This window comes from Anticarsia gemmatalis, chromosome 28, assembly GCF_050436995.1.
Source record: "Anticarsia gemmatalis isolate Benzon Research Colony breed Stoneville strain chromosome 28, ilAntGemm2 primary, whole genome shotgun sequence".
Lineage (NCBI taxonomy): Eukaryota > Metazoa > Arthropoda > Insecta > Lepidoptera > Erebidae > Anticarsia > Anticarsia gemmatalis.
The window spans coordinates 5,398,473-5,421,191 of record NC_134772.1 but is presented as its reverse complement, the minus strand read 5'-3'; the positions used below and the strand labels follow the sequence as shown (position 1 = coordinate 5,421,191).

General features: G+C 36.4%; 1 protein-coding gene across 1 annotated transcript in view; it reads right to left on the bottom strand.

Moving 5' to 3' along the window:
• LOC142984864 (putative fatty acyl-CoA reductase CG5065) overlaps nt 1-19,733 on the bottom strand; it is a 35,845-nt gene extending 16,112 nt beyond the window's left edge. The window contains exon 1 of the mRNA XM_076132722.1: nt 19,578-19,733. The gene's annotated coding sequence lies outside the window, so the exon portion shown is untranslated. The remainder of the gene's footprint in view (nt 1-19,577) is intronic.
• Nucleotides 19,734-22,719: the final 2,986 nt, after the last annotated feature.

Below are 22,719 nucleotides of genomic sequence, written 5' to 3'. Positions count from 1 at the left end.
TTAAGACACTAAACCCTATTTGCATTCTAAATTTTAAGCTTCTAAGTCTGCTAGAAGTACCTTAGACTTTTGATGATCGGTGAGTCAGTGAGTCAGTGAATCAGTGAGTGACAAAATTCAAAATTTTAACAAGTTGTCATTTTTAAACTACTGGTTCAAATTGACTGAAATTTAAAATATACCGTGTTTATACAATGAAAAATTAGTTGCTGAAAATTCAGGCTTCTTGTTTCATCCACAACGACATTATAGGGGGGTCGAAAATAGCCCGAATTGCTTCGAGAAAAGGATGGTACGGCCGTGCCGCTTTTTTTTGCTCGACTTGCGGGGGCACTTCCGTGCCCCCAGATAGTTTTCATTTTTTTTTGTTATTCAGAAATCTAGTTCACAAAATGCATTCACTAGTCTACAACTAATCTATACTAATATAATATTACATAAGTATTAAATATCAAAAGTCATTGCAATTCAATATTTATATAACATTATTCAATCTATATAAAAAAAACTAATATCACCAATACTGACTGCCTCCGTGGCGCAGTGGTTTAGGTCGCCACGCCGCTACCATTGCGTCGGGGGAACGTGGGTTCGATTCCCACACGTAACAATTATTCGTGCGATCCACAAATAATTGTTTCGGGTCTAGTTGTACTTTGTGTCCGTTGTTTGTATGTTTGTAAAAGTCCCCGCGACACAAGAGAAATAAAAACGCGGGAATTGTCTTTAAAGAAATACCCAGCCATCTTTGGAGTAACCGCGCCAAGGTTGCTTAACCCATTCATCGTATACCAACCAAGGAGTGACTAAGTATGAGTGTCCCAAAAAAATGTATATTAGAATGTATTAAACAGCAATCTAGTTTCTAAAATGCATTCTCTAGTTTATAAATATTACATAACTATTAAAATATCAGAGTTCATTGCAACTGCAACTCAATATTTATATACCACTAGCTGACCCGCACAACTTCGCTTGCGTCCAATAAAAGAGAATGGGTGACATTTTTCCCCGTTTTTGTAACATTAATTACTGTTACTCTGCGCCTTTTGGTCGTAGCGTGATGATATATAGCCTATGTCCTTTCTCGGGTATAAAAATATCTCCATACCAAATTTCATGCAAATTGGTTCAGTAGTTTAGGTGTGATTGAGTAGCAGACAGACAGGCAGAGTTACTTTCGCATTTATAATATTAGTATGGATTATTCAATCTATACAAAAAACTAGATAATTGAGACATTCTACTATTAACCAGTTTCGTATCGTAACATTTAATAGGTTCTTTAACCCCCGGTTTCTGAGTATATTTAACGGTAGTTTATCTATTCAATAGCGTTAAAAATCATCTAAATAAAACGCTATTTAATAGATAAACTACCGTTACCATAACAAAATTACTAGTTTTTAAGCAATCAGTAGGTTAATCAACCGTTGGCGCGTTCATTCTATAGATGGATGACCGCAAAATGGTATTTGAGCTAAGTCTCCGTGCTTCGGAGGGCACGTAAAAAGTCGGTCCCGGTTGTTGTCTACGAAGATAACAGTCGTTAAGTCATGTCAAAGGATTTTCGGGCGGCTTGAACAACTTTGACACTAGGTTGACCACTAACCATATGGGAAACAAACAAAGAAATGCTTTATGTCTTCTTATTCCTGTCTTTTTTCCACGTTATGTGTGGTCGGGACAGCATGTTTTCTTTCTTAAAAACATACTATAAAGGTGATTTGGCAACCCTCCTTGGGAATGAAAGGATTTAGTATATAATATTTAGTTGCTCCGTGTAACCCGGGTGAAACCAGAGTTTACCTCTAGTTTTTAGGGTCCCATACTCAAAACAACTTGGAGCCAGCCCGTAGTTTGACTATTACAGAGTCTTTATTTATACCTATAGCTACAATACTATTTGTATCTCAAGAACGACTATAAATAGATTTAACAAACTCTATTACCATATTATAAACAGCCTACCATTATATATTTCCCCATATTTATATAAATAGCTCTCTCCATTCAAGTTGTACAGTACATAACGACTGTCATCAAGTCGTGACGCAATGCAACCTTGTAACACTGACCTTACGCGGTTGACAGAGTTCTAAGTACATCATATTGCACGTATTGTGAGAGTTGAATAGAAGGTACTAGACTGTAGACCAGGGGTTCCCAACCTTTTCTTAGTCCGGGACCACTTTTATATTATTATTGTTACCAGGGACCACTTTCATATTATTATTATTCTTGTTAACAGGGGCCACTATGTTAGTATAATAATAAAGTGTATTAAAAATCCTGAAAATTTTAATTTTTAAAGTCATTCGCGGACCACATTTTGACTTAGACGGTGTGGTGATTACTCTATGGCACGGAATGAGACTGCCGTATGGGTTTTGGGTTCGAATCCCGGGTCGGGCTAAAAAGTATTTTCTGTTCAAACATTTTAGAGATTGCTCGAAGTTAGGGAATTGACATAGACCTCGGAGAGCACGTAAAGCCGTCGGTCCTACGTCTGACCTCTCACTGGTCGTGTGAAGTCGTGTCTGGTATTCATCTCACTGGGCTATGAGAGTTTATTTTTTATTTTCTTTTAAAAAAGACAACTCCCGCATTAAGAATTGCTCTTGTGTCGCGGGGACTTTTACAAACATACAAACAACGGACACAAAGTACAACCAGACCCGAAATAATTATTTGTGGATCGTACAAATAATTGGCCTGTGTGGGGATCGAACCCATGAGCCATGTCAAAGGCCTTCGGGCGGCTTGAACAACTTTGACACTAGGTTGACCACTAACCATACGATAAGAAGAAGATCGAACCCATGACCTCCATATGCACTGGTATCGGCGTGGTTACTTAAACCACGGAGGCAGTCAAATAATAATTTATTAAAAGTTTCGGCGGTATATTATTTTCTTCTTTAGATTTCAGTGATAAACACGTTACATCAAAGCAGCAATGTACTGAATAGTGTCTATCAATCTGACGTACACTAGTTGTCAACTGAGATACGTGATACGCATACTGGACGGGTTAGGATGTATTGCTTTTCTGTCAAGAAATGGACAATGTATTGCTTGTAGTTAACAGTGATTTTACCCACACGACCAGTGAGAGGTCAGACGCAGGATTGCTCAGACGTTCCGAGGTCTTTGACCTCAATTGCCAAGCATTAAGTAATCACTAAGAATTTCTTTAGAGAAAATTCTAGAACAGAAAAAAAACCTTCTTGATTAGTAGCCCGGAGTTTGGCAACGTGCCTGGTATATAGCAATATATAGTCTCACTCCCTATTACATGGAACTAACATTGTTAATAGCGAAACGTGGGTGTATTTCATACACCTTCTGCCTGCACCTTCGTGTAAAATAAGCGTGATATTATGTATGTTTGTAAAATTCTAGAACATATTAGGTCGGGGAAAAGTCTTTTCGCATTATAGTATGTATGAACTTGTAATAAAATCTCTTTGGCTTCAAGAATCACAAATGAGTACACGGTTCATTAGGTTTCTTTCAGCGAGCTCGTGAGGTATCCAAATATCAAGCTTTTTTGTGTAGAGAAAAGATTTTATTACAAGTTCATACATACTTTAGTGCGAAAAGACTTTTTCCCCGACCTAATATATTCGAACGACCTAGGAGTCGGACTTAATTTCTTTGAACAGATTAAAACCATGATCTTAGACAAATAACTGGGTTGTGGAGGTCAGATAGACAGTCGCTTCATGTAATATACTGGTATTCAGCTGCATCCGGTGAGACTGGAAGCCGACTCCAACATAGTTGGAAGAAAGACTATGTTGATGATGATCTAAGACATATAATTACAATGAAATCATTAATAACTTCAATTATTTTATTATCATAATACAAAGTATATTAATGATAGCATACAATAAACGTTTTATACCTCATAATTGGATCATTGAGAACATTCTAAGTGTTGAGAATTTGTTTCATCACAATGTTTTCCTTCGTGACGTAATTCTTATAAATAAGGCTTTTACTACCTGTATTGTTAAAGGAGGTATTTAAACGAAGGACATATTATGCGACAAAATAATGTCTAAGGTCTGCTACACACATATTCGGTTCGACATTCTGATCTATACTAATATATAGAGAGTAACGATTTGAGTTTTTGTATATAATAAAAAATATTAAAAATATACTTAGTCCATTGAAAAGTTATATTTAGGGTTGTGTTTTCGTTCCTATCAAAATATAATTTATATAACTCAAAGGTGACGCACAGCCCAAACTACTGGACGGATCGGCCTGAGATCTGGCAAACAGGTAGATGTTACGACGTAGGCATCTGCTAATAAAAGATAAATTCTTTCCCCATAAAATAGACGATGCAAGTCTTTTTTTTGTTAAATTACAAACCACGTGGTTGAAGTAACTACAAGTGAAAGAAAAGTAGTTGTATTATTTGACAAACAAAGTAAGACACTACGAAACATAGTCCACGGGTTGCGACAGTATTGTCCTTGTACCACTAATCTGTAAGCCACATACCGTCTTGTGCAAAATTATGAACATAACTGTAGTCAGTGTTTTCACATAAATGCGACGATTTAGATAGCTGAATTTTACTTCATTGATATGCAACATTAAGCCTTAGCTTGCGTTTTTCAGACCTATTCCTATTTAATACCAAAGAACTAATACCACTGCGTCCACTGGTGTTAGTAAATTATATAATAAATTTAACTCATTAATGTCCCACTGCTGGGCAAGGGTCTCCTCCCGTAATGAGGGAGGGTTTAAGCCTTGAGTTCACCACGCTGGCCAAGTACGGGTTGGGGACTTTGCATGCCTTCAATAAATGTATTCAACAAATTTTAGGCATGCAAGCTTTCCTCACGATGTTTTCCTTCACCGTTGGAGCATGTGAAAATTATTTCTAATACACACATAACTTCGAAAAATCATTGGTGTGTTGCCTCGGTTTCGAACCTGCGACCACTTGCGTGGGAGGTGCTAACTTATACCACTCGGCTATCACTGTTTTTTAGTTAGTTATTATAGTGCTTTTTAGTAGTGTTAGTTAATTATCACAGTAAATTTCTATTCCGAACGAATACCACTCATAAACGAATCCCAAAACTTGTAAAATGGTATAAAGGTATAGTCAGTAATAAAAATTGGCATTGTGTATAAAAAATTAGGATTGAATTACGATCATTATTTTAAACTAGCTGACTCGCTCAACTTTGCTTGCGTCACATGAGAGAGAATGGGTCATTATTTTCCACGTTTTTGTAACACTTTTTACTGTTACTCTGCTCCTATTGATCGTAGCGTGATGATATATAGCCTATATATCGTGAGTTTCTTGCCGTTTCTTCTCACGAGCAACAGCTTTTCCGAAACGGTGGTAGATAAAAAATACTTTGACGATTTCAAATACTTGTTAAAGTTTATGAAATAAAGAATATTTGACTTTGACTTTGACATTTGACTATAACCTTCCTCGATAAATGGGTTATCTAACACTGGAAGAATTTTTCAAATCGGACCAGTAGTTCCTGAGATTTGCGCGTTCAAACAAACAAACAAACTCTTCAGCTTTATAATATTAGTATAGATAGATAAATAACAAACAAACATCCATCCACACCAACTTTCGCATATTTATAAAATTAGTAGTAGAATTACATAATGAATAGACACGCAATATTTCGCATAAAGCCCATTAGTTTATTTTTAGTATTGCCATTTCTAAATATAAGTAACCTTGAAATATTTCACAGTGTTAGCTAATTGTTGACCGTTTTAACCACTGTGCTATCGCGATTCATGATACGGTAGAGTGCTTATGTAGTGTAGCGTAGTGCTTATTTTACGCAAAGGTCTGGGGTTTGAATCCAGGATCGTATCAATTAAAGTTTTCTGTTCAGAAATGTTTTACTATAATCAACCAACGGTGTAGGACTTTGTTTATAAAGACTAGAGGCCGCCCGCGACTTTGTCCGCGTGGAAACCCTTCCCGTGTAAATCCCGATCCCGAACTCCGCGATAAAAAGCAGCCTATGTGTTATTCTGGGTCTTCAGCTTGTAACATACCAAATTTCACTGTAATCTGTTTAGTACTACTCACAAACATTCGCATTTTAATATTAGTAGGATTACTTTAATACTATTATAAATGCAAAAGTTTATAATCTATACTAATATTATAAAGCTGAAGAGTTTGTTTGTTTGTTTGTTTGTTTGTTTGAACGCGCTAATCTCAGCAACTACGGGTCCGATTTGAAAAATTATTTCAGTGTTAGCTAGCCCATTTATCGAGGAAGGCTTTAGGGTATATAACATCACGCTATGGCCATTAGGAGCGGAGTAGCAAAGAAAAATGTTACAAAAACGGGGAAAAGTTATGATTCTCTCTTATGTGACGCAAGCGAAGTTGCGCGGGTCAGCTAGTATGTTAATATGGATGTTAGTAACTCAATCACGAGAAAACTAATGAACAAATTTTCATGAAATTCTTCACGCAGGAGGATTATAACCTGACTATCTAGGTTACATGATTAAGCTCGAAACGCTAGTTTTAGCCTAACTTCAAGCTACCTACCGTAACCTGTAAGAAAGTGAAATTTCGTCAAAATTCATTGAGCGGTTTTTTAGATTTGATAGACCAAACAAACACACACAATAAGGCAATATTGTCATACAAAACAAAGATTTTGCATTAAGAAACCTTCTCAAACAAAATTATGTTGATTAGAGAAATTAATGTTAATTAAATAGTTACTTAATTGAAAACTTTATTTACTAAATATGTGCTTGCCTTTACATAATGTGTGTGTGTGTATGTGTGTGTGTGTTTATGGGTGTCAATCAAATATTACAGGTCACTCTGTTGACATTAATTTTTAAATTTTCGCAAACCGACGGCCGTTTCTGACTTCTAATTATAGCGCCTTAAGCCAATTGAACTCACCGGTAAACTAAGCATCCTTAGCGGGGAAATTACGTAGATGGGTGACCGCTTAGGAAACCGCTTAGTGTCACGTCAAAGGGCTTTTGACGCTGGTATACGCATTGCATGAAGATAATGAATTGAAAAAAGCACATGTGCCTGACTGGTCGTGTCGGTTATCCGTCCCAAAGGGCTATGAGAGTGAAGGAATAGAGAGTGTACCTGTGTATTGTGCACACACTTGGACACTATAAACAAAGTCCTGCACAGTTGACTCTATATACTCTAGTTTCTGCCTACTCCCATGACAATATGGTGTGACATTTTATACACATAACAATTATGAGAGCTCAATTCACACGCACTTCATTCACGGTTCATACCGAATGATAATTAATATTGTAATACACACATAACTTGGAAATGTCAAAGGCTTTTGACTTGATTTGACACTTAGACCTGCGTGGGAAGGTGATGTCAAAATGTGGTCAATTTTCATATTGGAAGAGACGACTTGGGCACTCCGAAGAAATCATGCGAGTTTGACAACTTGGTAATAAAATACATGCATTATTTATCTAGATTATAAACTAACCCTCTTATTCATAAAAATATATGAAGTTATGAAAGACTTATGAAGTGTTTTCTTTCTTTCACTCCTTAGCGAAATGAAAAAGAGAAAACACTACTATATGTTTTCTCTTTTTCATTCACTCTCTTTTTAACTAAAATAGGTTTATAGTGTGTTTATGAATAAGAGGGTACTAGTTCTGTGTGCTTCTAAAATAAAGTATAGCTGTATCAATTAGGCTACCGTTAGCTGCATAAGATTAGGGAAACTTTGAGGGTCACTGATGGTCAGAATCCAACATGTTATTAAAATGTAGACCAAAGCTTAACTTTCTGACATAAAACATTTTGGTAGAATGTGGCAATGATACTAAAAGGTACATAGGATACCACTATTTTTAAATCTTAATTATTTAAAATTTATAAAGGCTAATGGCCCACTGTTCCGAATCCCACTGCTGGACAAAAGTCTCTTCCCGGAATAAGGGACAGTTAGGTCTTGAGTCCACCACGCTGACCTAGTGTGAGAACTTAGCATACCTTCAAGAACTGTGTTAAACAACTCTCAGGTATGCAAGGTTGCATCACGATGTTTTCCTTCACTGTTATTGCAAAAAAAATAGTTTTGCAAAAACGGTTCAAAAAAATCTTTTGCGAAGATTTTTAAATAATTGCATAAGTTTACATCTAAACCAGTCTTATCACGCAACTATTACGAAAAAACTTCACAAAGAATCGAACCTGCGACCTCGTAATTAGCACTACACTTTACCATTGAAATTACATTATTAAAAATAAAGTAAATATCAAAGTAATTGCATCAGTACCATAGAGGGCTATAGACTATTGCATATTGTCTATGGCCGTGACCTGTAGAGTTGTCTATGGCCGCATTATAAACCCATCACGCACTTGACTCTTGACAAGTTGACAGCAGAAATGCTTACCACATAATTTATGGTACCTACACTACTTTTTGACCCCGGTTTTGCCCGTTATTTTGTTCTATTAACAAAAGTCTACGTGTTTCTCTAGAATATAAGCTTATGTCCCGTCGATTTTGATATAGATAGATTTAGCCGTTTAGTAGTAATAGCATAACAGACAGATTTAGAATATTATTCTTTCGTCTCTGTTTCCCCCTATGGGAAAAAGGCGTGATATTATGTACAAATGTAGGACTGTCTTTCTTCCTGTCTTTTACGACGATTATGACTGAATCACTGAACTGATTTTGATAAAATTTAAGATTGGGATGGCTGAAGACCTGTAGTTCAACACATGTTACTATTTTTTCTTAAATCAACCCTTAAGATTGAGAAATAGGGGATGAAAATATATATCCCAGTTGGACACGGGTCAACTAGTTAAATATACTTTGAACTTTATCATAATTGAGCCAGCACGAGTGAAATTTCCTTTAATTTTTCGACATTGAACATGATTTTGTTATGCGGGATATAGTAATAGTACAAAGTCCACGGATTGCGTTTTGATATTTTCGCAATAAGTCAATGTGTATGAACTTTGAGCCTATCGTAAATACATACAACAACAGTTACACAAGCTTCGTACTAGCACGAAATACCATTTTTTTCGTAAGTCTAGCCTCTCTTCTTACTATGTTGGAGTCGGATTCCAGTCTCACCGGATGCAGCTGAATACCAGTATTTTACATGGAGCGACTGTCTATCAGACCTCCACAACCCAGTTGTTTGGGTTATAACACGATACCCCTTTGTGAGACTGGTGGTCAGGCTTAAAGCTTCTGACTACTGTTAACGACTGTCAAAGATCTTTGAAGATAACAGCCGGGACCCACAATAGAACATGACATGACGTTAAAAACTTAACTTCTCAATGGATTACTAACCCCTGGTTTCTAAGTACATTTAGCGGTAGTTTATCTTTTCAATTGCGTTTTTTTATATGGGCTGAAACGCTATTGAATACATAAACTACCGCTAAATGTACCTCAGATACCGGGTGTAAGACAATTTTGTGTATGAGATATTCGAAATTTCCGCGTCAACTTACATATAGTTTGTAAAGCAATAACGCTAACGCAGCTTATGTGCTAATAAACAAGAAAAACCCTCAAACTACGGTCAACTTCTAAGAACAGTAAACAAAAACTGAATAACATAATCTGACGTCATTTGTGTGATGCAAAAACATGTTTCTAAGAATTACTTACTAGTAGACTAGAGTTGTATACATATGTATGTAGCTGTAATAACGGTGAAAGAAAACATCGTGATGAATCCGTTGTATGCCTAAAAAATTTATTGGGCATGCAATTTTCGTAGCCCGCACTTGGCCAGCGTGGTGGTCTCAATCTCTAACCCCTCCCTCGCTCGGGAGGAGACTCTTTACCAACAGTGGGACCAACTTTACCAATAGTAATGTTAAAAAAAATTATAGAATAAAAAAGAAAAACGATTGCTAAAGATCCAAATGAAACAAAAGCTACTATTTTTCAATGCAAAAACATAACCTACACTTTTTTCAAAGAAAAATTGTTTACAATTACACGCGAGTGGATCCGCGTTGTTTAACTAGTAGTACATAAGAAGAGGTGTTATATTCGCATCATTGCGACAGCTATTACAACAAGTCACAGGTTGACACGAATTCACACATATTGCACACTTGCTCTCAGGGCGCGTTCCCACTATGTCGTGACGACAGATAATCGTGTAGTTTTAGTGTCGTGGCTTATATGTTTAAATGGAGTTGTTCACATATAGAACGACACGAGTTACCGTCGTCTATGACATTTTTTGCAGTGACGACAGATTATCGTGACAGTGGGAACTAGATACGACAGTCACTAAACGATAAAAAAATTTGACGACAAACAATCGTTATAATGGGAATAGCTAGAGACGACAGTCGTCCAACGATAAATTAATCGTTACGACATAGTGGGAACGCGCCCTTACTTGCGGCTTTGCTCTCATAAGGTACTATTACAAATACGAGAGTTTGTTTGTTCGTAAATCTTACAAAAGTTATTGAATGGATTTGCAATAGATCATAGATGAGATGATCCATTTAAGGCCAAGGGCAAGTTTGCTTTGTCTGTCGGTCTGTCATACTTTTACGACTAAACTTCTGTAACGATTTAGGTATGATTTAGCAGAATATTAACTGTACATTTGGCGCAGTGGTTAACGCGGTCACCTCGCCGCAGTAACTGCGGTGGATTCGAATCCCACCCGGTAAAATATTTGTATGATGAGCACGAGTATCCGTTCTGAGCCTGGTTGATAATGTATCTATATAAATATGTATTTAGAAGTATATAAGCATGTTTATCAGTTATTTGGTTACCATAGTACAAGCTCTGCTTAGTTTGGAATCAAATGATCGTGTGTGAGTTGTCCAATGATATAGATTATTTAAAATAATAGGTTATTTACTTAGGAATAACATTGCAATTAGTGCCCTTAGTTAAGCTAGGAAAGAAGTTTATCCAAATGTTAGTAATTTTGAAACTCATTGAGGTTTTGTGTAATACCTAACTAAATAAGACTTGTATAATAATACAAAACAATAGACAAATAGATTTTGAAATAGGTTACTTGAAGGGCAATTAACACAATAGACTAGAAGATCACAAGTTCGATTACCGATTAAGGTCGAATGTAAAAACAATAGCATTTTTAAGTATTTGTGAGCTCACTAAAGTAAAGACCGCGGAATATCAGCCTAGCCTTTCTTTCAACTATGTTGGAGTCGGCTTCCAGTCTCACCGGATGCAGCTGGATACCAGTATTTTACATGGAGCGACTGCCTATCTGACCTTCACAACACAGTTACCTAGGTCCCCTTAGCCTAACACGATACCCTTCGGTAAGACTGGTTGTCAGACTTTCAAGCTTCTGACTACTATTAACGACTGTCAAAGATCTTTGATAATCACAGCTTTTGCCTTCCGAAACATGGACGAACTCGATATTTATAAGATGGTCATCCATCCACAGTACAACCTCGGCAAGCGTGGCTAAACCTCAGAGATCGATCCGAGCGGCTGTTTTATTCAATAGCGTTTTTTTATATGAGTTTAAACGCTATTGAATAGATAAACTACCGCTAAATGTACCTCAGAATCCGGGGGCTAGAAGTAACTATAGGTGTTAGATATCGGGTTGTATTGTGTCCGTTGTTTGTAAAAGTCTCCATAACACAAGAGCATCTATAAGATTCCCGGGTCAAGCAAAGTCCTAGTGGTGTTTTCTTATTTTTATTAGAATACTAGCTGACCCACGCAACTTCGCTTGGTACTCAGCTCCTATTGGTTGTAGCGTGATATTATATCATATATCAGAAACCGAGGGCTAATCGTTTACATATGCACTTAAACAAAACCGCAATGGAAAAATCTTTTAAACTGACCTTTAACTTTGAAAAACAGATTATTCTAATGACAAAAAGCACTCATTATTTCATAATTGGTGGAGCCTTGGGTACACGTGATGTCTTTTATAATAAATAAGAGGAAAAGACGACTTTTTGTATGTATGTATGTATGTTTCCGGTATATTTGTTTGTATGTTTATTTTTTAAGGTTAAGTGAATCATCTTTTAAATTCATAAAATTTTAATAAAACTAACGAGGGCAGTGATTGCCGAGTGGTATAAGTTGATACCTCCCACGCAAGTGGTCGCAGGTTTGAACCCGAGGCAACAAACCAATGACTTTTAGAAGTTATGTGTGTATTAGAAATAATTATCACCTGTTCCAACAGTGAAGGAAAACATCGTGATTTATTGAGAGCATCCAAAGTCCCCAACCTGCACTTGGCCAGCGTGGTGGACTCAAGGCCTAACCCCTCCCTCATTACGGAAGGAGACCCTTGCCCAGCAGTGGGACAGTAACAGAATAAAATAGTATTATTACTTAACCACTCATATATTTAAGAAATCATTACATTACCGTGATATATTGCTACATAATGACTTGAAATAAGATTGTACATATCCTAGAACTACTTATGAAGAGTGAAGTGTGGCGCAATGGGTAAAGTGGTCGGTACTTCACTACCGTTGCGGTGATGGTCGTGTATTCAATCCATACTATTTTTATAAATGTGGATTTATTTTGCTTTTTTTTCGCGTTGAAACAGAATATATATCGTTTTGGATAAGATTTTAGTCAATTAATATATTTTTATTAGGGTTTGAATTGTATGTTTTCGTAAAATATGTAACATTTATGTGGCACAGCGGGTAAAACGATCGCCACGCCATGCGCATTGTGAGGTCGTGGGTTCGATTTCTACAAGAACTTTCCAGATTTATCTGCTACTCAGCTAAGTTTCATTAAATTCGGTTCAATCATTTCAGCTAAAAGGTATTAAACACAGACAGATTTACTATACTTTTTATATTACAAATCCGGATTATTTCATTGAAAGGAAACAGAATTACAAAACTCACTAGTCGTATTGCTTCATACACATACATACATCGCTCACACCGGTTGCGAATGTATTAAGAAATGTATGTCCTTATATCTGTAGAATGAAATACATCTTACTAATATTATAAAGCTGTTTGTTTGTTTGTTTGTTTGAACGCGCTAATCTCAGGAACTACTGGTCCGATTAGAAAAAATCTTTCAGTGTTAGATAGCCCATTTATCGAGGAAGGCTATGCTACATAATATCATCACGCTACGACCAATAGGAGCAGACTACCAGTAAAAAAAATTACAAAAACGGGGAAAATTTTGACCCATTCTTTCTTATGTGACGCAAGCGAAGTTGCGCGGGTCAGCTAGTCTATTATAACTGCACGTTTGGTGCAGTGGTTAAAGTGGTCGCCTTGCCGCAATAACCGTAGCGCCGCGTGTGGCGGGTTTGAATCCCACCCGGGACAAATATTTGTGTGATGAGCACGAGTATTTGTTCTGAGCCTGGATGTCAATGTATCTATATATATATTTAGATGTATATAAGTATGTTTATCAATTATTTGGTTACCATAGTACAAGCCCTGCTTAGTTTGGAATCAAATGATCGTGTGTGAGTTGTCCCAAAATATTTATTTATTTATTTATTATAAATGCGAAAGTTTGTATGTATGGATGGATGTACGTTTTCTTTTAACCCATTACCGTCCCACTGCAGGGCAAGGGTCTCCTCCCAAGGGGGAGGGATTAGGCCTTGAGTCCACCACGCTGGCCAAGTGCGGGTTGGGGACTTTGCATGCCCTCAATAAATGTATTAAACAAATTTTAGGCATGCAAGGTTTCTTCACGATGTTTTCCTTCACCGTTGAAGGGTTATCATTTAATCCAACTTTAGTTTTTGCGTGAAAGAGAAATATTATGTACACCCTCACTTAAGTATTTATAATATAAACTAGCTGACCCGCGCAACTTCACTTGCGTCACATGAGAGAATGGATGAAATTTTTCCCCGTTTTTGTTAAATTTTTTACTGGTACTCTGCTCCTTTTGGTCGTAGCGTGATGATTATAGCTTATGTCCTTTCTCGGGTATCAAAGTATCTCCATACCAAATTTCATGCAAATTGGTTCCGTAGTTTAGGTGTGATTGAGTAGCAGACAGGCAGAGTTACTTTCGCATTTATAATATTAGTATGGATAGTATGGATAATAGGAAGTAATGTACATAAAGAGATAATTGTTTGTTTATTAGACAGTAATATAATTAACACGTGACGAAACTATTTTTAACTAAACAATTAGTTATTAATTGACCATGTCAATTAATTTACGGTGTTTAACATAATATAGTCATTAAAAATTATACACGAGTATTTAATTTTCTATTTATAGAATAAAATCTAAGGTCCAAGTGATAATTTAATAAAAGACAACTCCCGCACTAAGAATTGCTCTTGTGTCGCGGGGACTTTTACAAACATAAAAACAACGGACACAAAGTACAACCAGACCCGAAACAACTATTCGTGGATGGCACAAATAAGTGTTCCGTGTGGGAATGGATCCTACGACCTCCCGACGCAACGGCAGTTTCACCGCTACGCCACGGAGACAATCAGGTCAGGCAAAGAATGACTTTTTGTTGGATATCCTAAGAGGTTATTACGCAACTGTAGATCGTGAAATCTCAGGGTTTGGTTCCCGACTCAGGCAAAGGATGATTTTTGTCGGATTATTCTCAATAGTAGACCGGAGTTTGGTAACATGCCCGGAATATGGCAATAGGCTCGCCCCCTATTACATGGGACTAACATTGATAATGGCGAAACGTGGATATGAGTATGACTATGGTATAGACAGTGGCCAAAGAACTCCACTTGCTGCGATTCCTACAAACTTATTTTGCTTCATTCACATTCATACATATTGTTGCCATACATATTTTTGAAAATGTCGTAATTTTTGATAATTATTTTTTTACGACGCTAATTGGTCAACTAGCCTAAATAGCGAGACTAGATTTAGCAATAGATCTAGGTCAAAATCTCAAAATTTTATGGATATTTTGAGATGCCGTCTGTGGCGCATTGGTTCAAGTGTTGGTCATGCCACTACCATTGCGTCGGGAGGTCGTGGGTTCAATTTGAACACGGGACAAATATTTGTACGATCCACAAATAATTGTTTTGGGTCTGGTTGAACTTTGTGTCCGTTGTTTGTATGTTTGTAAAAGTCCCCGCGACACAAGAGCAATATTTAGTGCGGGAGTTATCTTAAAAAAAAGGAAAATTGATGTAAATGAAGCAAGGGAAGTTTGTAAGGATCGTAGCAAGCACCTCTTTCGTCTCTGCCTTTCTGTCTATGGGGAAAAGGCGTGATTTGTTAATGTCGGACTTCGAATGGTCTAAAATCTATGTGACTTTTAGTTTCAAGTTTTATGTGACACAATATTTATATTGATTTAAGAGAAGTTATAAAACTAGGTGTGAAATTATGCAATACTTGAAGTGCTAAATGCTTGTAACCTTGACAGAGTATTTTAATTAGCGTTTCATCTTAGACATCATTTCTGCCGACGTAATTTGTTTTCGCGAATTTTTTTTGATGTCGTCTTTTTACAATTTGGCTGGTATATTTCAAGTTTCTTTTAAAGTGTGACTGTCCTACTGCTGGACAATGGTCTCTTTCCAAGGAAGGGCTAGGCCTTGAGTCCACCACGCCGGCCAACTGCAGATTGGGGATTTTGCAAACCTTCAAGAAAGTTGGTTATAAATTTTTAGGCATGCAAGGTTTCATCACGATGTTCACTTCACTGTTATAACAAGTGATCATTATTTCTAATACACACATAACTTTGAAAAGTCATTAATGTGTTGTCTCGGGCTCAAACCGACGACCAATTGCGTTAGAAGTGCCAACTTAGACCACTAGACTTCTCTATTGAAAATTATTTGTGGCAAATTTAATTATCATTAACAATAGTTCTTTTACATAATTAATGAATAATAACACTTGCATACGCATTTGCCAACCTCAATTGACGTAAACATCAAAAGAAAACAACACAAAAAACTCTATGGAAACCCCAAATAGTTGTTTACAATAACTTTTTTTCCAAAGACAAATAATTCTATACTTCCTACAGCTCACGTGAATTTTTTTTTGTTAGAAATTGATTGAAATGTGTTTAGTCATGTAAATATAAAGAACTAGCTGACCCGCGCAACTTCGCTTGCGTCCAATAAGAGAGAATGGGTGAAATTTTTCCCCGTTTTTGTAACATTTTTTACTGGTACTCAGCTCCTTTTAGTCGTAGCGTGATGATATAGCCTATGTCCTTTCTCGGGTATCAAAGTATCTCCATACCAAATTTCATGCAAATTGGTTCCGTAGACAGACAGACAGACAGACAGACAGACTTTCGCATTTATAATATTAGTATGGATTAATGAAAAGAACTTACACGTGAGCATTTTAACTGCCTTAGAGTCTGGGATCGATTCCTGGGTCGGACAAAGTGCTATGTGCCCGGTATAAAGCAATAGGCTCGTCCCCTATTACACGGGACTAACATTGTTAATGGTGGAACTGGGGTGTATTTCTTACACCTCTGTATATACTTTATGTTATAGTGTCCGACATATACATCATCAGGCCAGCTTTTCTTCCAACAATGTTGGAGTCGGCTTCCCGTCTAACTGGATGCAGCTGAGTACCAGTATTTTACATGTAGCGACTGTATAACACGATACCCCTCGGTAAGACCGGTTGTCAGACTTTCAAGCTTCTGATTACTGGTAACGATTGTCTAAGATTTTCAATAATACACACCCAATTTAACGCGCCTTCCGAAACGAAGGAACCCAGTATCTACAATACGGTCACCCATCCACAGAACAACCTAAGCAAGCGTAGCTAAACTTTAGAGATCGATCCGCTCGGCTGTTATTTACTAAGCCACGAAATTATGTATGTCTATACTGTAATAGTGTCAGAAACACACACACATACACACACACACACACACACACACACACACACACAAACACACACACACTACAAAAAAACAAAGTATAAAACTTTCGCCCTAGATTTCTTAATATATCTAATTCTATTCAAATGTTTTAAATAAGATTAGTCATAATTAGACTAAAGACTTGTGACATCTTTAAACAAAACCAGTCAAGCGTGAATTGCGTCATTCGTTCTGTAATCTTTTCTGAGAACTAAGTATTTAAGTAATAAGAGTATTTTTGTTTATTTTTATAAACAACAAACGTTTTTTTTAAACGTGTAAACAACGGCAATCTATGTTTCGTTATTTATATGTTTTAGTCCCATGTAACTTGCGGTATCTATACTAATATTATAAAGCTGAAGAGTTTGTTTGTTTGTTTGTTTGTTTGTTTGAACGCGCTAATCTCAGGAACTACTGATCCGATTTGAAAAATTCTTTCAGTGTTTGATAACCCATTTATCGAGGGAGGTTATAGGCTATATATCATCACGCTACGACCAATAGGAGCAAAGTACCAATAAAAAATGTTACGAAAACGGGGAAATATTTGACCCGTTCTTTCTTACGTGACGCAAGCAAAGTTGCGCGGGTCAGCTAGTCGTGTTATAAGCCAACTGGGTTGTGGAGATCCGATAGACAGTCGATCCATGTAAAATACTGGTATTCAGCTGCACCCGGTGAGACTGGAAGCCGACTCCAACATATTTGGAAGAAAGGCTTGACTGATAATGAGTACCATGTTAGTATATGGGACTAACATTGATTGTTGATAACGAAAAACAAAAATGTATTTCATACACCTCTGCCCAGACCTTCGGGTATAACAGGCGTGATATTATGTATAACTGACCCGCGCAACTTCGCTTGCGTCACTTAAGAGAGAATGGGTCAAATTTTTTCCCGTTTTTTTACTGGCAGTCTGCTCCTGTTGGTCGTAGCGTGATGATATATAGCCTATAGCCTTCCTCGATAAATGGGCTATCTAACACTGAAAGAATTTCAGATCGGACCAGTAGTACCTGAGATTAGCGCGTTCAAACAAACAAACTCTTCAGCTTTATAATATTGGTGTAGATTACGTTAGTAGTATACCTATTGCAGTTTCATTATTAAAACCGGTTTCAGAACAAAGACTCTTGCAGTGCTAATCGCACAGCAATCTTCAAGTTGCAAATAAAATAATTTTAGTTTGTCGTCTTGTTAAGAAACGTTTCTTCATTTGGCAATATTATGTTGAGCTTGATAATATTTGAGCTGACATTTTAATTATAAAACTAATTAAAAATGTAGAATTACTCACTGCTTGCCCCTATGGGTAAAAGGTATGTTATTATGTATGTATGTATGTATGTAGTAACTAAATCGTAACCGGCGGTCCTGTATGACAACATGTATGTATGTGAATGAAGCAAGGGAAGTTTGTAAGGATCGTACCAAGTGACGTTCTTTAGTCTCTGTCTACCCATGAAAAGGCGTGATTTTAAGTATGTATATGTTTATCGTATGGTTAGTGGTCAACCTAGTGTCAAAGTTGTTTAAGCTACAAGACCTTTGATATGGCTTGACGACTGTTATCTTAGTAGAAAACCTCTGAAAAGTAGGGAGACGGTCAGTTCAATTACTACTGGTGGTCACCCATCTACATAACGTCCGCGCTAAGGGTTGTATTACCCACAGATCGTTTACCGACCGGTGAGCGCAACTGGCTATGAGTGTGGAGGAACGAGGTGATCGTGTTCCTCCAACACAAAGGGAGGATCCTCCGACCAGGCGAGGTGATCATGCCTGGTGGGCCTAGGCTGCCCAACTGTTGTAGTCGGGAACTTGTATATATAGTCAGTTGCCGTGCAAACTTCGATAGCGCGATCTAGGACTTGTGACGTCAGTCACACTGCGCGTGGTGGTTGGTTGCGCTGGTCCTAGTAGATGTCGCTGTATGTAGCGAGCCGCTACATGAGCGCCTCGTAAATATGACCTATTCGTAATACCTAGGTTTTGTAATAGGTATCCGCTCAAAGTTCAACTCAAAGGTTTTTATTGCTTTACTAATAAATGTTGCAAAGGATTATTGCAATTTACACTACAGTTATACGGTATTTTTACAGAAATAAAAATAATATAAGTAGTAGTGTATTTGGGTAACTCAATGTTTTTGAAAATATGATATTTTTTGTAGTTTATTAAAAAATGTTTAAAGTAGATAACAATTTCAGCATATAATAGAGTAAAATAGACAGTATATTCATATGTAGTTTAAATTTTGTCCACGAAAATATTTTTTAGGACAAATAACGAAAAAAAAAATTCGCTGCACTTTTTGCAAATTACTTTTCAATACATAGTACTTACTTTTTTTATGTAATTGTCGAGTAATTTAAATTGAATTATTATAAATTTAATCACATATAATATGAAAGTTTTTTTATTTTAAAAGTAATATTTTTTTTATTTCAGTCACACATTATGCCAATTTTATACAAGTCTAAGAAGTATGTATTTAAAATCATATTTTATTTCGAATTCAAAACATCCTTTATTTCGCAAACGTTATGTACCTATTTGAAATAGCCATAAATTATTATAATAAATCACCAATTTATTTATTTATCGATCATAAAAATATATAAAAAAAATACTCACGATTATTTACTGCCGAAAAACACAGATAAAAAATATTTTTTTAAAACCACAGCGCGTTCGCTCGGCTGTACGTTGTATTACCAACTGGCCGGGTAGCGTTGCAACTCCGCCATTGCTAAACGGTTGCAGTAATTCTCATTCCTTTCGTAATATGGTTTATTTCTAATAAAAAACAACTTTAGTAATGTAATTGTATAATTTGGTGGTAAAATTTACCTGTAATGGTATTATTTTGGGTTAATTTTACAGTTAAATATGTATTTATTTTTTGTAAAAATCGCTTCGTGATGCAACATTGGATAATTGAGGATTCTTTTGAACAGTTCTTGAAGGTATGTAAAGTTCCTAAACCGAACTTGGGAGCGTGGTGGACTCAAGGCCTAGCCCCTCCCTCATTACGGGAGGAGACCCTTGCCCAGCAGTAGGACATTAATTTGTTTTTATTAATATTTTTACTTGAAGAGTTTTCGTTTGATATTGTTTGCGACTGGAAAATTGTGTTGTTCAAGCTTATAAATAATGCATTGTTATATTTATTACTCAATAATTAGACATTATGAATGAAAGATTTAAATAAACTCAGGTAAAGTTTAAAAAAAATAGGGGAACCTGTTGTACCTTGGCACTATGTGTACCTAGGCCACTGGGCTCGTTTTCAAATATTCGCGTGATACTAAATTCTACTGTTTACGGCATTTGATACGTCACTACAGACTATTCAATGTGCAGTTAGTCGCATACCGCCATTAAGCCGGTGTTTGGTGTTATCGACGCTGAAACTTTTTTGTGTGAAAAAGTAAGTATTTCTAATATATTTTGAAGTCTAATAGTTTTAAAAGTTTTCTAATAGTCACTTAACTGTTATATGCTATCGGTTCTTTGATTTTACAAGTCTCAACACAATAAAAAACTTACGAGATACTTAAATTCTAAACTATATAAAATCACCGTTTTAGTGAAGTTGGAGTAGTGTTGTACCTCGGTCACTGTCGATCAGCTGTACCTTGGCCAGTGGCCAAGGTACAACCTGGATGTTATACTTTGGCCAGGAGAATGTTTTATTAAATTATTTCACATTTACGTAATAATATTCCTAATTAAATATCTTTATTATATCAGAAATCGATGCAAAAATCACTTAAAAACTGGAAATGGCCTGAAAAAGAGGAGATTAAAACCCCGCAAAAAGTTAACAAGAACAGAGAAATTTATTATGTTCCAGAGATACAGAAGTACTGGGATTTCTACTAAATGCTTAAGGCTGAATAATAAATCTACATTATTGATAGTGTTTTTATAAAAGCTAGTCCAAATGACTGATTAAAATTTAAGAGAGAAATAATAATTTATATATACATAGGTAAAGATAATCTATACTAATCTACATATACTAATATTATAAAGCTGAAGAGTTCGTTTGTTTGTTTGTTTGTTTGAACGCGCTAATCTCAGGTACTACTGGTCCGATTTGAAAAATTCTTTCAGTTTTAGATAGCCCATTTATCGAGGAAGGCTATAGGCTATATATCATCGCGCTATGACCAATAGGAGCAGAGTAACAGTAAAAAATGTTACAAAAACGGGGAAAATTATGACCCATTCTTTCTTATGTGACGCAAGGGAAGTTGCGCGGGTCAGCTAGTTGTTTCAATATTTTGTTTTCTTTTGCTATGCTATATAGGTATATTGATTTGCCATATTATATTATGTGATATCGTCGCTGCGCCGTGTTCAAGTTCCACATGTGTCTTTTGTGAGATTTTGGAAAACTTTTTTTTTTATTTGGGACACAAGATTCATTTTTTTTAACATCAAAATACACATATGGAGTTTAGCAGGCGCAGCGATGTGATGTAACGAAACGGTGGCCAAAGTTAGTTGTTTTCGTTTAAATATTTTGTTTGAAAAGCGTAAAAAAAGCTATGAATATTATTTTAATTTTTATCATTTCTAAATTTTGATCATTTGACAATTTTTAAAATGTTTAGTTAAATACTGTATACTGTAATAATACTGTGTACTGTAATAAATCAAATAAAACTATTTTAGTTAACAAAACTTGATAATTTGCTTAAATTACCCCCAAATTTCAAAGTGTCCTAGGTACAACGTACTACTGGCCTAGGTACATAGGGTATGTTGTACCTTGGCCACATTTCCCATTTTTTTTAAAATTTAAAAATATTATGTAAATATTAAATATACATTTCTGATATTTTTTTGGTGAGTACCCAAATAATTGACATTTCAAAATATGCAAATATGATTTGTGTGCTGCACGTCAAATCACAATAAAAAATATATTTCTAAAAAACCGGCCTAGGTACAACAGGTTCCCTTACTCGAAATATTTTTATGACATTGGTAACAATATATCCTTTGACGAGAGTAACGTGGTAGAGCAGTGGTTGTGCCAGTAAATTGTAAGAGGAGTACGTGGCTAAGTAACAGTAGTCACTAGGATCGATCTCTCAGGTACTAGGCTACGCTTACTGAGGTTGGTCTGTGGATTGGTGACCATTTTATGCTTCCCGATTTTTTACATGTTTCGGAGACACGTTAGATTGTGGATGGCCTGGCTGCCTCTGTGGCGCGGTCGGTAGTGTATGCGACTGCCGCGCATGAGGTCTTGGGTTCGAATCTCGGGTCCAGTCAAAAAGTCTTTCCAGAGTTTTCTATTAAAAAAAACTTAGAGATTGCCCGGAATTAGGAAGTTGAGGTCATAGACTTCCGTGCCTCGGAGAGCACGTAAAGTCGTCGGTCCTGCGCCTGACCTCTCACTGGTCGTGTCGGTTATTCGTCACCGCGTTATGAGAGGGAAGGAATGGAGAGTGTACCTGTGTATTGTGCACACACTTGGACACTATAAACAAAGTCCTGCACAGTTGGCTGGTTTTAAGGTAACTGGCTGCCGTAGCCGAAATCGGCCAGGACGACATTAATTACGACCATTGGGGAAATTGTTTCCATAAGCACGGGGGAATCACGGCTATATTTTTGGGTAAACTGGTTTTATATTTTAGTTTAGTAAAAATAAAATACCTCTACCTTTTCTTTGACGTCAGCTAAATTCCTGAAGTGCTGGGTTAAAAATAGATTTTTTTTTGTTTTTACACAGAAACCTTAGAATTACTTACAAAGG